At 33.7% G+C, this 16,393-nt stretch overlaps 1 long non-coding RNA gene across 2 annotated transcripts; it reads right to left on the bottom strand.

Annotated features, from left to right (window-relative positions):
- Window positions 1-11,565: 11,565 nt before the first annotated feature.
- Window positions 11,566-14,260, bottom strand: LOC141661737 (uncharacterized). 2 transcript variants are annotated; one of them, XR_012550113.1, is made up of 3 exons: window positions 14,115-14,260; window positions 13,813-13,907; window positions 11,566-12,131 (listed from the first exon to the last, which is right to left on the bottom strand). It is a non-coding gene; the product is annotated as an uncharacterized LOC141661737 (long non-coding RNA). The 2 variants fall into 2 exon arrangements; XR_012550112.1 differs by having other exon boundaries at window positions 11,569-12,061.
- Window positions 14,261-16,393: the final 2,133 nt, after the last annotated feature.

Genomic DNA, 16,393 nt, shown 5'->3' with positions numbered 1-16,393 from the left:
GCTTCTTACTATGCCAGGATACCAATCTTCTTCCAAGAAACTGACAGCTTCCTGAAATACTTTTCCAGTCAATCTTACAACCTGCAAAATCTGAATCTATATAGCCAACTAGGTTAAAACCTGTACCTTTAAGGTACCAAATTCAAAGATTTGGAGTCCCCTTAAGATACCTAAATATCCTCTTAATAGCTATAAGATGAGACTCTTTAGGGTCAGCTTGAAATCTATCACATAAGCATGTTGCAAATATAATATCTGGCCTACTTGCTGTGAGATAAAGTAATGATCCTATCATACCTCTATAGCTTGTGTTGTCAAATTTCTTACCATTTTTGTCCTGATCAAGCTTAGTGGTTGTTGGCATTGGAGTCTTTGCCGGAGTTGAATCTTCCAGATTGGACTTCTTGAGAAGTTCTCTAATTTATTTGGATTGATAGATGAATATACCATCTTTCCTTTGACTCACTTATAATCCAAGAAAATAGTTCAACTCTCCCATCATGCTCATTTCATACTTACTCTACATTAGCTTAGAAAATCTCTTATAAAGATCATCATTAGTAGAACCAAATATAATGTCGTCAACATATACTTGAACTAATATCATATCATATTTATGCATTTTGTGAAACAGAGTTTTATCTATAACACCTCTAGTAAAACCATTTCAAGTAAAAACTCCTAGAGAGTGTCATACCATGTCCTTGGAGCTTGCTTAAGACCATAGAGAGCTTTGAACAAAAAGTATACAAAGTCAGCCAGATTTGGATCTTTAAAACCTGGAGGTTGTTCCACATACACTTCTTCTTCTAGCTCCCCATTCAGGAATGCACTCTTCACATCCATTTGATAAACTTTGAAATCGGAATGTGCTGCGAATACCAGAAACATCCTGATTGCCTCAAGTCTAGCTACCGGTGCATAGGTTTCATCATAATCTATACCCTCTTCTTGAGAGTAACCTTTAGCTACCAGTCAGGCCTTGTTTTTCATTACAATGCCTTCTTTATCTAATTTGTTTCTGAATACCCACTTAGTGCCTTTATTCACTTGTCCTTTGATCGGGGTACCAGCTTTCATACCTTCTGCCTCTCAAACTGATTGAGCTCCTCTTGTATAGCAGTAACCCAATTTGGATCTTCAAGTGTCTCATCTACTTTCTTAGGTTCCATTTCTGAGAGAAACCCTTAAAAGTGACATTCATTCTGTGTAGCATGTCTAGTTCTCACTCATATGTCAGGATCACCAATGATCAGTTCAAAGGGATGGTCTGTATTCCAAACTCTTTGTCGAGGCATATAAGATCTTGATGTTTCCCCTTATTCAGCATGATGTTGAGTATGAACTGTAGATCCTCTTCATGTTCCCCCTGATTTGTTGCCACCATGACTTGATGATTCTGATCTTTGAGTAGTAGTTCTTCAAGGGGTTCCTGTATGATTATCATAAACATTGTTTCCTCCACTACCACCACTTGATTCAGGATTAGCATTGCCAAGTTCTACAGGTATAGCACTAGCAATCTCAGGTTCTCTACATCCAAAGGATCATCTAAAAGATTTTCAAATTCCAGAAATTCAGAATCCTTTTCTCTTTACAGGCTTGCCAACTTAGTGTCGTCGAACGGTACATTAAGGCTTTCAATAACCTTCTGATCAGTAATCATATAAACCCTGTAAGCTTTGGATTCCAGAGAATAACCAATAAATATGCCTTCTTCCATCAAACTTTCCCAGATGCTCATTTCCTTCCTTCAGCATAAAATATTAAGCTCCAAACACATGAAAGTATTTCAGTGTTGGTTTCTTGTCAGCCATAACCTCATAAGGAGTCTTGTCATGATCTTTATTAATCAGGGTACGATTTTTAGTGTAACACGCTATGTTGCCAGCTTCAGCCCAGAAGTAGGTAGGAAGCCTTGATTCACTTAGCATAGTCCTTGCTGCTTCAACCAAGGTTCGATTCTTCCTTTCTACCACTCCATTTTGTTACGGAGTTCTTGGGGCTGAGTACTATCTCGAAACACCTTTCTCTATATAGAATTCATTTAAAAATGCATTCTTGAACTCTGTCCCATTGTATGATATGATCTTTCCGACAGGTAATTTTGCTTCCAACTCAATCTTCTTTATATGATCAACTATCAACCGTGGTGCTTCATCCTTTGATTGTAAGAACAACACCCATGTATACTTGGAATAATCATCGACTATCAATAAAGCATATCTTTTCCTTGATAGTGACAACACGTTCACTGGACCAAATAAATCTATGTGAATTAACTGAAGAGGTTCAGTTATGCTTGTCATTTCCTTGCTTCTGTGTGATGCTTTCTTTGACTTCCCTTTTTCAAATGCTTCACAGAGTCCTTCTTGACATAATTCCATTTGTGGTAGTCCTCTCACTAATTCCCTCTTAACCATAGAGTTCATTGTCTTGAAGTTCAAGTATGAGAGCTTCTTGTGCCATAGGAAACTTTGTTCTTGTTAGGTCCCGAATTATCGTAGAAGGGGGGGTTGAATACGATAATCACTACATTAAAAAATTCTTTCGAATCTTTTCCGGATATAAAATTTATTGTTCGGTTAGTGGTTTTGTGTTCTTGAGAGGAATAGTGTTTGGAACAATAAAACGAGGAACACAAGATATTCGGGGAGATATATATTCGTATATAATCCTCGAGGGGTGTTGCTACACTCCGGTAAATAAATTAACCGACTACAATCTAAGAACAAAAAAGTTCCTAGCTTCTACAAAGATCAACAAATTAAATTCTATACAATGTTCTAGCTTTTGTTTGTTTAAGAATTTAATTTTCGGGTAACGTTTATAATGGCCCTAAGAATATACAAGAGTTAAACCGGACATTAAAACGTTACTCCGGTGAGAAGTATAACTGATATGAATTTGTGTGTATATCTCCTATGTATCTCTTTGCTGCAAATCTTCAGCTCTTTGGGAGAGAAGAAGATGAACAGAACAACACGACTGATTGCTGAATCTGATCTACTGCTTGTGTAGACTTTTTATCAATAATGTGTTGCTGGGAGAGAGCTGAGATCAGGGGATATATACTCTAACCTGCGACTAGCTTTATTTGCAACCTGCGACTAGTAAATTAACCAACAAAAATGGCAACCTGCGACAAACAAATACAACTGGCGTCTAGCATTTGATTTACAACCTGCGCCATGTTTCTTTTGTCTTTATTACACAACCTGCGAGCATTCGGTTTGCAAGGTTTCTTTTGTTTGTTTTTTATTGTTTTCTTTTTCCTTTTCTTTTCTTTTTCTTTTCCTTTTTTTGTTTTGTTTTCTTTTTATTTTTCTTTTTTCTATTTTCTTTTTCTTTTCTTTTTGTATTTTATTTTTCAATTTTTCAATTTTTTGTTTTAGTTTTTCTTTTCTTTTTGTATTTTCTTTTTCTCTTTTTTTGTTTTTGTTTTTCTTTTTATTTAAGTTTAAATTGTAACTAAATTAATTTATAAAATAAACTTAAATATAACTTATAAAAATAAACTAATTTATATTTATAAAATAAATTTAATTGATGTTTATAAAATAAATCATTTTAAGTTTATTAAATAAATTATATTAAAGTCCATTAAATAAATTTATTTAAGTTAACAATTAAACTTTGAATCTCGCCAATCCCTCGAGCAGTTTATCTGTATACCCCGCGCACCTCTTCTCGTACTTTAACAGATAAACGTTCAATCCAAGTACGTTCCTCAACTTAACAATTCTTCTAAAAATAATACCCAGATTCCTTTCACGAGCTGTTGACGCCTAGTGCAACTGGTCTGGTTCACAGACGACTAACCCCAATTCAGGTCTTCGTATTATAGTCTTGATTACATTATTATGCTTCCAATAACTTAATTGCTTCAGACACTGACTATCAATAAACAACTGTACTTTCACTGGAATCTTTTCTGGTACTTTAGACAACGTCTTCATTGCTACTACAATCTTGAATACTTCAATCACTGTTCTTCACCGACGCTTGAACATATAAATGAACTCCTGTCAGTGAGTATAACTTCAAGACTGTAGCTGTCTTCTTTAACCTCTGTCTATACCCTGTCTTTAATTCTTCAGATTCCTATGCTTCATACACTGTCTATCTTCAACTAATGACAATTCACTGAAATCTTCTGGTAGTACTTATACACTGAATCTTCATTATTTCTGAAACCTTGAAAGTCTTTAACCTTTATTCTTCACTTATGCATGAACATATTAATGAGCTTCTTTCAGTGACCTGTAAACAGACTTTAAGCTTTTTTCTAATCTTTTGATTCTTTGTATTTTCCTTGTCTTCATTTCTTCTGATTTCTTGTGTAGTCGTAGTATTATTAGCCTATCATGTTCTATTGTTGTTCTCGTGTTGAGTTATCATGTAACTGTTCATACAACTACACAGTCTCACCAACAGTTCTGATGAAACTTTTCTATAAAAACATCTCATTACTCTATCACCGGTAGACTTCAAGTCAGCTACGAACAGATTACCTCTCCTTACTCCCTATAAAACAAGCTTCTCATCTTTCCTGTGAGTGATCAAACATCTTTCTGGTCTAAAATCAACATTGTATCATTTGTCACAAAACTGACTGGTGCTCAGAAGATTATGCTTCAATCCTTCCACAAGAGAGATGTTCTCAATGATGACATTCCCAATTTCCAAATTGCCATATCCCTTAGTGAATCCTTTGCTATCATCTCCAAAGGTAACTATAGGGCAAGCTTTCTCAACTACATATGTGAGGAGGGACTTTTCTCCTATCATGTGCCTAGAACAACCACTATCCAGAATTCACATGATCTTTTCCTTTCGAACCTTACCCTGCAAACACAGATTGATTAAGAAGACTTTGGTACCCAAGTTTTCTGTTTAGGGGTAGAAACAGAATCAACAAATGAAACCTTAATAGGCTTAGCTTTCACTTTGACTGACTCCTTCTCAGTGCTCGTCTTAACAGAGTTGTCAGACTTAGAGATAGGTAGTACTACAGTCTTGGCCTGTGTGTGCTCGTTACTCATGCTTGTCTTAGTGTCAGTGTAAGTGCCAACAGTTGCATGAAAAGCTTTAAAATATTCAGACATGGTAACAAATACACATGGTATACAACCAACTACGCCACAGGGCTCATAAAAACTAGGCATGTTAGCATGGAAGGCACACTAGAAGTTATAATAAATTCTACTTTAGCTTTTGTGCATGCATGTGTAAGGTGTGCAGCAGAATTGTAATTATTACATAACTTTCTAGATGTAGATGAGGAAGATGCAAAATCAGATTTCTTATTTACACCTACCTTACCATTTCTGTTCTTCTTAGCCTTAACGTTAACATTCTCACCAATCTTAGAGTTGTCTACTGGGTCTGGTTTTTTAAGTGTGCCAAGTTCTTTCGTATCCACCTTATTACCTAGGTCAGCTTTGGATTTAGCCTTACTAGCTGGTGCCTTAGGAGTCTAAGGGGATTCCTCTACCATCTCTTTTTCTCTATCCTCAGTAATCAATTCCTCATTGATTAGAAAACTTACTTCATCCAAAGGTTCTGAAACAAACTCAGTGAACAATGGAGATACAACATCCTTAATGACATATGATACCTTTTCTGAGATAAACATGTTTATCTCAGATGCACCACTATGCTTCTTACTGTTCAGCTTAGAATAGTCAAGTCTTATTGAAGTCTTAGATTTAAATCTTTGACTATCTATTATCTCCTTCTAAGTCAAAGTTGCATTCTTAAACGCCTGTAACTTCTTTTCTAAATCAGCAATTTGGGTTCTATGAATGGCCTCTATGTCTGCATTGTACTTAACCTTATTCTCTAAATATTCATTCTTTTGTTTAAGGTCTTCTAAGCCAACTACAAGTAATTCTAGTTCTTCATTTCTAGAGGTTAAACTCTCAGCTTTAAGAACTAACTTATCATTTTCAAGTTTATATGCAAGCATGCTTGTATGAACATTATACAATTCTAAAGTAAGTCATGCACAGTAGATTTGTATTCAGACACAGACATATCAATAGTGGTAAGTTCGGGAACCTGAGATGATTGTGGTGATTCCTCTGCAGAGTCTGTCATAAGACCTAGATTCACATACTTTCCTCTTCATCCGAATCAGTATCATCCCAGCTTTTTCCTGCAGTAATATACGTTATTCCCTTTTCCTTAACCATATAAGCATTCAGCTTCTGTTTCAGCTTCTCATTCTACCTCTTCATATCTTCATAAGTTTCCTTATTTTCATAGGAATCTTTTCATTTTGCTTCCTTGGGCTTTTTACAATCAGATGTAAAGTGCCCTAACTCATTGCAGTTATAACATCTTGTTTTGCTCTTGTCTACCCAACTTGACTTGTAGCCTCCTCTAGAGCTTGACCCTGATGAGTAGCTTCCTTTCTGAAATCTCCCAGATGAACCCCTTGGTTTGTAGTTAGGTTTCCTTCTGAATATAACATAACTATATTTTGCAACCATGTATGCCATAGTTTATCCTCCAACTGTTCAAGTTCTTCCTGAGTGTAAAAATCACCTTAATCCTCTGCCTTACCATAAGCAATTTCAGCTACAATAATTTATTTGATTATTGAGGAGGGTGCACCCTTGACTTCTTGGGTTTCAGGTTCACGAACTACAAGTGCAGTGGTTTTTGCAAGTTCCATACTCTTACTGTCAATGGAACCAGGTCCATAGATAATAGCTCTCTGCTCTTGCTCCAGTTCTAGGGTTCTTAGCTTTCCATAGATCACATCCAGATACATGGTAATAAAATCAGCTCTTTCCCTGATTGATGTTTTCTTTTGTTCCAAATAAATTGGTAGAGTCATTATAAACTTTCTGTTAGACTCTCGTATAGGATAAACTTTCCCTTGTAGCTTTAACTCGCTTAACAGTCTTGTATATCTCTCAAATAGTGAAGACAGTGTTTCTCCGGGTTGAAGTTTGAATGCCTCATACTGAGTAGTCAGAATATCCATCATGTTCTCTTTAACTTCTTATGTACCTTCCATTAAAAGCTCAATGGTACTCCACATGTCCTTTGCACTATTATTTTCTAGAAGTTGATGACTAATATCATTATCGGTCGATTCCACAATTATGAGTTGAAGGCTTGTGTCCAGATTTATATACTCCTTGTAAGTGTCCGTATATTTAGACGGATCCCTGGGAGTAGATGAGGAAGGAATTCTTGCACCAGTTGCAGTAGTGGATTCAGCAACTACTTCCATCGGGATATAAGGGCCATTCAGTAAAATATAAAGTGGATTCGAAGCTTTCATAAACAACATCAACTTTTTCTTCTATAGGTTGTAATTATCTATGTCGAATGGGGGAACCTTGTTACTTCCAATTCTTTGGTTATTCATCATCTTGACGGAATTAAAATTATTTAAAGTTTATAAATTTCAGAAAATGAGAATTTTTGAAAATTAAAAAATTTCAAGAAATTTTTCAAGAACTTGTTTCTTTCTCCGGATCTTGATTTGTATGTCAATCAACAAGCTCTGATACCAATTGTTAGTCCCAAAGTATCGTAGAAGGGGGTTGAATACGATACCTATAATCTTTTTTGATTCATTACAATTTCTTCGGTATAAGTACGGAATCAAAATAGATACAAAACAATTCGAGGAATATACTATTTTATTAATATAATCCTTGAGGTTGCTACAATATAATCAATGAATTGATTAGCTACAATAAATTCAACAACACAACTTTGTCTTTACAAGCTTAATAAATGAAGTCTTTAATGGAGCTCCCATAAAACACTTTATGTTAGCTGAAGAAGATGACCAAATGAATTGAATTTATTTGCTGCTTTGTAGTCTTTCAAATTCCATTGGACAGGTGGCATAATTATGTCCACATAAAACACTTGAATTGTTGCAGTTAATCTGAATAAATATTCCAAGTGCTAACTGGCGACTAGAGGGGAGTTGTGTAACCTGCGACCATTAAGTTGTGACCACAGTGAATAGAGGTTTGCCTTAGAATATTTTCTCTGCCCAATAACCTGCGACCTCTTAACCTGCGACCCCAACCTGTGACCTCATAGTGGAAGTTGCCTTAGGTTATTTTGGCATCCCTCTAACCTGTGACCTCAACCCGCGACCTCAACCTGCGACCACAACCTGCAACCACAATGAGCTGATCTTTGCCTTAGTATTTTTCTTTACAACTCTAACATGCGACCTAAACCTGCGACCACTAGGTATTGGCTTTGCCTTGGTGTATTTTCTCTATCTCCAATAGCTGTACCAAAGAACCATTTCTTCTGTGTTAGATCTTTTTCTGGAATGTTGATGTTTGGTGTACTGGTATAGTTCACAAACAACTAACATGAACTGATTTAATTCAATTCTTTTTGCACTGCAAAGCTGATACATCTTGGATGGTTATTTCTAGCTTCAAACACTGAACCCCTGATCTTTAATACTCCAAATCAAACCATGTAACTAATATTGGAAGTCCTTTGATGTTTTATTCTTCATAGATGCTTGAACATGTTAATGAACTTCTTCCTATGACTTGATTATGGACTTAGAGAGTCATTTTCATCTTTTGATTCTTTGTATATATCATGTCTTCATCTTTAGGGTTCATGTGCTTCATAATTTAATATTGTTTATCTGTTTCTGTTTCATGTTGAGTTATAATTACTTGATTACATGTTTAATTATATTATGCTTTACACTGCATGATAACATTGAGCCAGAGTTGGAACATGAGCAGGATGTACATGAAAATGTTGAAGGCATTACTGCTCAAGAAGCACAGGATGTTTGTAGATCTAGTAGAATTCTCCATGATCCCGAGATATATTAGGGATTTCTTTTATTCAAGATGGTGATGTGATGTTTGTTGAGGATTATTGAGTATTATACCTACCAATTTAATATTAACAGTCTAAATTTTAAGAGATGGTTGGAGGCCATAAAATTTGAGATGGATTTCATGTATGAAAATAAACTATAGACTTTGGTTGATCCACCTTAAGGGGTAAAACTATAGGATATAAATGGGTTTTCGAGAAGAAAATAAACATGAATGGTAATGTATATACCTATAAAGCACGATTTCGAGCCAATTTACGGTATTAACTATGATGAAACCCTCTCACCAATCACTTTGTCCAAATTTATCAAGATTTTGCTTGCGGTAGTTGCTTATCATGAATATGAAATCTGGAAAATGGATGTCAGATCGATGTAATATGTAATATTCGGGATATATCGTGTAATTATTTTTCTAATAAATAATTATTATGTATGTTCAGTATTTATTCCGTGAATTATTTGTTAAGTGTTAAATGTGTTTGGATGTTTAAAAATAATATTAATTGAGTATTTTAATTTTTATATGTCCAAAATAAAATATAGATAATTGTCATATCTTCTTAATTATTTTTATGTTGATTTCTAATTTTATAGGAAATATACGGATTTTATAAAAAAATTCCGAGTATTTAAAAACTAATTTATATAATCGGGAACCTACCGACGTCATCCGTTTTTACGTTTTTCTAACCCGAAACTCTTCCGAAAACTCCTTCCTAACCTAATTGCAGTATTCCGAGCATTTTCCATATTTCGACTTTTTCGATCTGGCATGCTGTTTGTCCTGTGCGGGTCCCGGCGCAACATTTTTGATACATTATTCGTTTCGGTAAATCAATAAAACTCGTATTTTCGATAAACTGGATCTTTTTATTAAAATATCACAATTATCACATCATAATACGTGTAACCAGGCGTTGAGACCAAGACCGCAGTACAAATTGTATTGATTTGGATAATTATCCAGAAAACCGGTAACGTTTGGATCAGTTTTTATAAATGAACGTACCATTTTATATCCGGAATGATGCAACGGGATACTAATTTTCCGTAATTATAAATAGCCTTTACCGTATTTTATTTCTTACCGAAAATCATTTGCAGACAGTAATTATATAAATTTCCAGAGAAAATCTATATATTCATATAATCTTTCAAGAATCAAACAACAATTTGAAGGTGTTGAGGATCTCTGTTTTTAAAGCTTGAGCAACCAAAACTGTAATATCCGGGATATATCGTGTAATTATTTTTGCTATTATACAATTATTATGTGTGTACAGTATCTATTCTGTGAGTTAATTGTTAAATGTTATCTGTACTTGGATATTCAAAAATAATATTAATTGAGTATTTTAATTTTTATATGCCCAAAATAAAATATAGATAATTGTCATATCTTCCTATTTATTTTTATGTTGGTTTATGGATTTATAAGAATCATCTGAAATTTCTAAAATCTTTTTCCGAGTATTTAAAATCTATTTTATAAAAACGGGAACCAACCGACGTCATCCGTTGTTACGTTTTTAGAACCCGAAACTTTTCCGAGAACTCCTTCATAACCTAATTGTAATATTCCGAGCATATTCCATGTTTCGACTTTTTCGATCCGGCATACGGTTTGTCCTGCGCGGGTCCCGGCGCAACATTTTCGATACAATATTCATTTCAGTAAATCAATAAAACTCGTATTTTCGAGAAACGGGAGCTTTTTATTAAACTATCACAATTATCACCTCGTAATACGTGTAACCAGGTGCTGAGACCAAGACCGCAGTACAAATTGTACTGTTTTGGATAATTATCTCGAAAACCGATACCGTTTGGATCAGTTTTTACAAATAAACGTACCATTTTATATCCGGAATGATCCAACGGGATACTAATTTTCCGTAATTATAAATAGCCTTTTACCGTATTTTATTTCGTATCAAAATCATTTGCAGATAGTTAATTCTATAATTTTCTGAGAAAAACCCTAATTACATAAACTGTTCTAAGAATCAAACAGCAAAACGAAGGCGTTACAGATCTCTGTTTTCAAAGCTTGAGTAACCAAAACGAAGGATTTGAAGTGTTCTATCAGATTCTGAGCTTTGTTTCACTGCAGAATCAAAGGTTTATTTTTTGAAAATTTATTTATTTTCGAATTAAAATTATTAACACTACACCATAAAATGGTTATGGCAACCACAAAAATTTATTGCCTTATGGGCTATTTATGTTGCAGTAGAATTTATGGCAACAAATATGTAAAATTTTGGCGTTGCATCCGGTGGTGATGCAATAGAGGTCCTATTGTAACATTTTAAGCAATATTTTGCAACGACAAAACATTATTGCAATAAACCATATATAGCAATAAAATATATTTTATTACAACGCGGTAAAATCATTGCAATAGCTGTTTTTGTTAGCTAAATAACCACCTTAAGGCAACATTAGTGGGTCCAATTGCAATGAAATTTAAGGTCAAATTTGACAAATATTGTAACAATTTGGAACCAATTGCAATATTTTATAGCTGATGTAATTGTAAATGGCAACATATTTCGACACAATTGCAACATTATTTAAAAAAAAAATAGGATTTGACTATAAATAAACTAAACCAGGCATTTTTTATGCCACAAATCTCACACCAATGTCATTTTATAACCGTTAACAACTATTCAAAAGCATTGGTTGTTCCAACATAATCATACATACAATTCAGAATGTACATCAATACAAAATGTACATCAATACAAAAGGATAAATTACAACACCAAATTAATTAATAAACAAAACTAATATTAGTAATCTTCATTTAGCTTTTTCGCTAAATCAGAAGCATTTATCTTGGTTCTGGATCAAAAGTTTCACAGCTCAATTGGAGCAACAGCAGTTTTGGACACGGCTGGAGTGACGCCACCCATGAGAAAATCGATGGAAAAATCGATAATCCCTTTCTCAGCCGGTGCTTGAACAAATACGGGTGAAGAATAAGCTAATGGAAGGTCCTGGGTGGCTAGGTATGTTCGTGCTGTGGGGTACTGCAATCCTGCACCAGTATAATTCCCATGGGAAAATGGCTTCTCTGTGTAGGAAAGCTTCCATAGGTACTCTTAACATCTTGTGAAAGGATGGAACCAAAATTATACTCGGTAGAAAATTTCTGATAAACAGGTGGAAGCTGGTTCTGCTCAACCATTTATACTGGAAAAAATAAAACTTTTTAATACTTGGAAGTTGCAATTTTACGGTTCTTTTCAGCAACCATTAAGACCTGCAGAAATTCATTAATAAATAGCAAACAAGAGTATATATTCTATAACACACCAACGGAACACCAATTAGTATATTTAAACAATAATGATTTCAACATTTGGAAGGATTCCAACTGCCAGATTAATGATAATTACAAGTAACAGAGTCACAAGAGCTGCTACCTGGAAAAACAAATATGGATGATGACTAGACTGAACTTTATATCACTGTAAATAAAAACTCACTTTTTTCATAATTCCATCATAAATATCTGTTTGTCAAGTACCTTATTAGCATGGATTGTCCAATTTATGATAAGTTCAGACAACATTGCACCAAGTAATCCAACAAGTGCACTAGAAGCACCTACGGATATATTTGACCATTAATTTATGAAGGTTATAATGTATAAAACTATAGAAGTGATTGATTTCCCATCAACCAAGGCTCACCATTTGACCATCAACTTGGAATGATATCAAAACACACTACTGATTTTATGTACTCTGTTTGAGTGGACACGTACAACCCACCTAAACCATATCTCAAAAGTCAATTTATAACAAAACAACTAATATGTTCAGAAAGGCTTGAAACGGCATGAGGCCATGAGCACTTAAATATATAAACTTAAAGATATATGTATGTAGATTATTGACCTTCTTTAGACGGATCAGGGAATAATTCAAAGCATTCATATATAATACTAATAAAATTGACTGATGAGGTGAGTAAAACAAGAAAGAAAAAAAGATTACCAACATAAGTTCAATCTTTGAAAATGGACTTAACCATACCAGTAACTTCATCTTCTTTAATGGGCCTCAAAGCTCAACTTTACAAACTTTTCTAACCTTAACATAATAAGGCCCATAATCAGCCCATATCAAATTACTCCAACCTCTACTAAATATATCAGGTAGCTTTGTTCATGTTCCTATCAGCCAACTACTGATCACTTCTTTAACCAACTCAGCTATTGTAATCATAACATTAAGCCTAAAGTCTAAAAAATACAAAGGATAGGGCCATACGTTTAGCAATATCATCTGAAAATACACAACTTTTTATTTTGCAATTATATATATATAATCCCAGGACACTGTAGATTTAGATTATAAGAACACCTGAAAATGCTCATATAATAGTTTGGTGGCCTTCACATGGTAAAGTACTATATTGTGTCGCAATAAGAGACTTCATATATGAATTTCAAAAAAATAGTTTCCAAAAGGGGTGAACAATAACTTGGTGGATAAACATCTACTATATAGGCTTATGATATGAACAAGTATGGTTCATTAATTGTCATCCAATGCCTAATCCGATCACCAAAACTTTTAAAAACAAATCCTATAAAATTAGCAAAATCCTCTCTGCAATATAGCACATATACAATTATTATTAATTAGAATTTCAAGTTTTGTAGGATTTTCTTTCCTTTATAAATGTAATTATTCAATAAAATTACTAAAATTGCAATAACCAAGCATTAAATGACCACTAAATTATAGAGAAAACTTTCTCAATTAGCACAACAAGAAAAATAAATAACCACGCATATAGGAAGGTAAGTTCTTGTCATCGAGTTATTATATACATAACTAAACCAAAACCAACCCATATAATAGAAACAATTACAAGTCCCAAACATAAAGAGTAAATAGAATACAAACATTTTCACACATAAATATGTGTACCTATCCGCGACTCATCACATCCCCATTTATTCCAACCAAAACACATGGTAATGCTTCACAAATAAACTCCCATCATTCTCTATCTCAGCCGCATCCTCCACAATCAAATATGAATGATTAAATTAAAAAGTTAAGAACACTAATTAAGAATATAATAAAGCAGTAATTGAAGAACAAGAAAGAAGATTTGAATATCAAAAACAAACTAATTAAGATTTTAAAATTGTAGTTTGAATACAAAAGGCCATACATAATCAATTAAAGAAGAACATGTATATAATCAATTTGGGGAAAATATTTACCTTGTTGTAGCGTACATCTTCTTCCCAAACATCAATATTAGATCTTGTTTTCCCCTCGTGTTGCAGCTTGAATCTTCCTTCTCTCTCCTCGTCTCCCTCTGACCCTCTCTCGTGTTTGTAGGGTGTTAGGTGTGTGGTTGTGTCTGAGCGTCTGTTGTGTTATTTTTTTTATTTTTTTTTGTTTTATTATTTAATTTATTCCTGGTAAGCCCGGTAAAATTTGTAGCTCAGACAATTTTGAAGCCCGCCAATATTTTGGGTCCAAAATTTGGACTTACCGCAATGCTTGAAAAAATTCATTGCAATAAGAAGCTAATTTTTACCTCCTTCTGATTTTTGCCCTTTATTTGCAACACTTTTAAAGGTCCTTGCAATATATGTAAATGTTCTCTCAATAACAACATTTTTTGATAAAATTTTAGAAATGTGGTTGCTATAGCCAATCTATGGTGTAGTGTAAAATATGAATTTTTGTTCGGATGATTGTTTGTATGATTTGATGATTGTATGTTGTAGAGCCTGCTTTCCTGATGATTTTCATATGTCATACGTCTGATTTGGAGTTCAATAACATGTTCAAATTTGAGTTTGATTTTCTAATTTTAAAATTAGGGTTTATAACCCGTATGAATGTTTTCAATTGAAATTTGGGGGTTTCTTATTCTGTGATAGATTGATGTTGTGTTATAGTGGGTTGTGTTCTCTGTGAAATTTGCAATCTAGTCGTATAAGTTTCATGAATCAACGAGGTCTGTAAAAGAGGGAGTTAGGTTTTAAAGTTTTCGTCGAACTCGCCGGAAACCGGCGAGATTCTTGATCATTTTCCGGCTAATTCCGGGATGATTAGAATGAATTGATGGCATGGTTGTGTTCCTTGTGAAGTATAGATTAAATCTGGAGTTTGTGGTGGTGGGAGAAGGCCGGAGTTGAGTTCTCCGGCGAACCCGACTGTTTTCCGGCGAAGGGCTGGAAAATTGCAGTTTAGTACCCCAACTTTTGAAAACGATGAAGTTCAGTCCCTGAACTTTCCAGAGTTTGCAAAAGTTGGATTCCTGTTTTAAAAATGTTTAAAAATCATATTTCCTATTTATTTTTATTATAAAAATTCATTTTTAATTTCTGAAAATTCTAAAAATTAGTATTTTAATTCCAAAAATTATTTTTAATTCAAAAATAAATCTGAATTAATTAGTTAATTAATTTCAGTTAATTTTTAATTGATTAATTGGTCAATTAATTTGAAAATTAATTGATTAATTGATTTAATTAATTATTAATTGATTTTAATTACTTATTTAATTAGATTTAATTATTTAAAAATGATTTAAAAATTCCGAAAAATAGTTTCGAGCTTTAAAATATTATTCTAAATTATTTTCAAGGCTCGATAATTATTCTAAAATTATTTCGGAGCCAGAATTGGCCAACCAAACCCTGTTTATTACTCCAAAATTGATCCAACGACCCGTTTTAATTCCGAAAAAATGTTTTAAAAATCATTTTAAGTAACCGAAAGCCTGTTTATGACCCGAGACTTCTTTATAAATGGGATGGCATTGATTATTTGACGTGTTATGTGTTATATGTGACTTGTTGGTTGACTGTCGGTCTATATGTTCGGTGATTACTTGTTTATAGCGTAACTTTCAATCCGTTAATCGGATTTGAGTAAAACGAAGGGTAGATAGAAGTGTATGTCGAATAGAATGGTATGAGTTAAATATTAATAGATACTTATGATGCCTAGCAGAGTAAGCAATGCGTAAGAAAGAGAAGCAGGTGATCAGAAAATAGAATTGACATGTAGAAAATACCGCAAGTGATCAGAGGATAGAAGCGAGGCATAGGAGAAACAGACGAGTGATTGTTGAATGGGGTCATTAGACAAGTACAAGTGAAGTTGAAATCGATTATGATAAGGCAAGTACTTCTAAACCTTTCTCGAGATAGATTGCAAATATTTCTAAATTCTATTGTGACATATTGTTAATATTCAAAATAGCTCTGTTTTATATTGGAAATACTTTGAATCCTTCAGCCTTGAACCTGAGCCACATCATTTGGTCTTTGAGCCGTAAGCCTTATTCTTTGTAAACCATTTCTTGTTGATTTACCAGATATTAAACCACATAAATACGATACTACTCCACAATTATATAACCATCATATACCAAACACTGGAACATAATTGTTTAAACATACAGAAACTTTTATACTCAACCATACCTTGTGACATCAAACTATTAGACCTTGTAAAAACATTATCCATTTAATACCCG

Source organism: Apium graveolens, chromosome 5, assembly GCF_009905375.1.
Source record: "Apium graveolens cultivar Ventura chromosome 5, ASM990537v1, whole genome shotgun sequence".
NCBI classification, from domain to species: domain Eukaryota; kingdom Viridiplantae; phylum Streptophyta; class Magnoliopsida; order Apiales; family Apiaceae; genus Apium; species Apium graveolens.
Note: the sequence above shows the minus strand (reverse complement) of the source record. Positions and strands in the feature narration are given on the sequence as shown.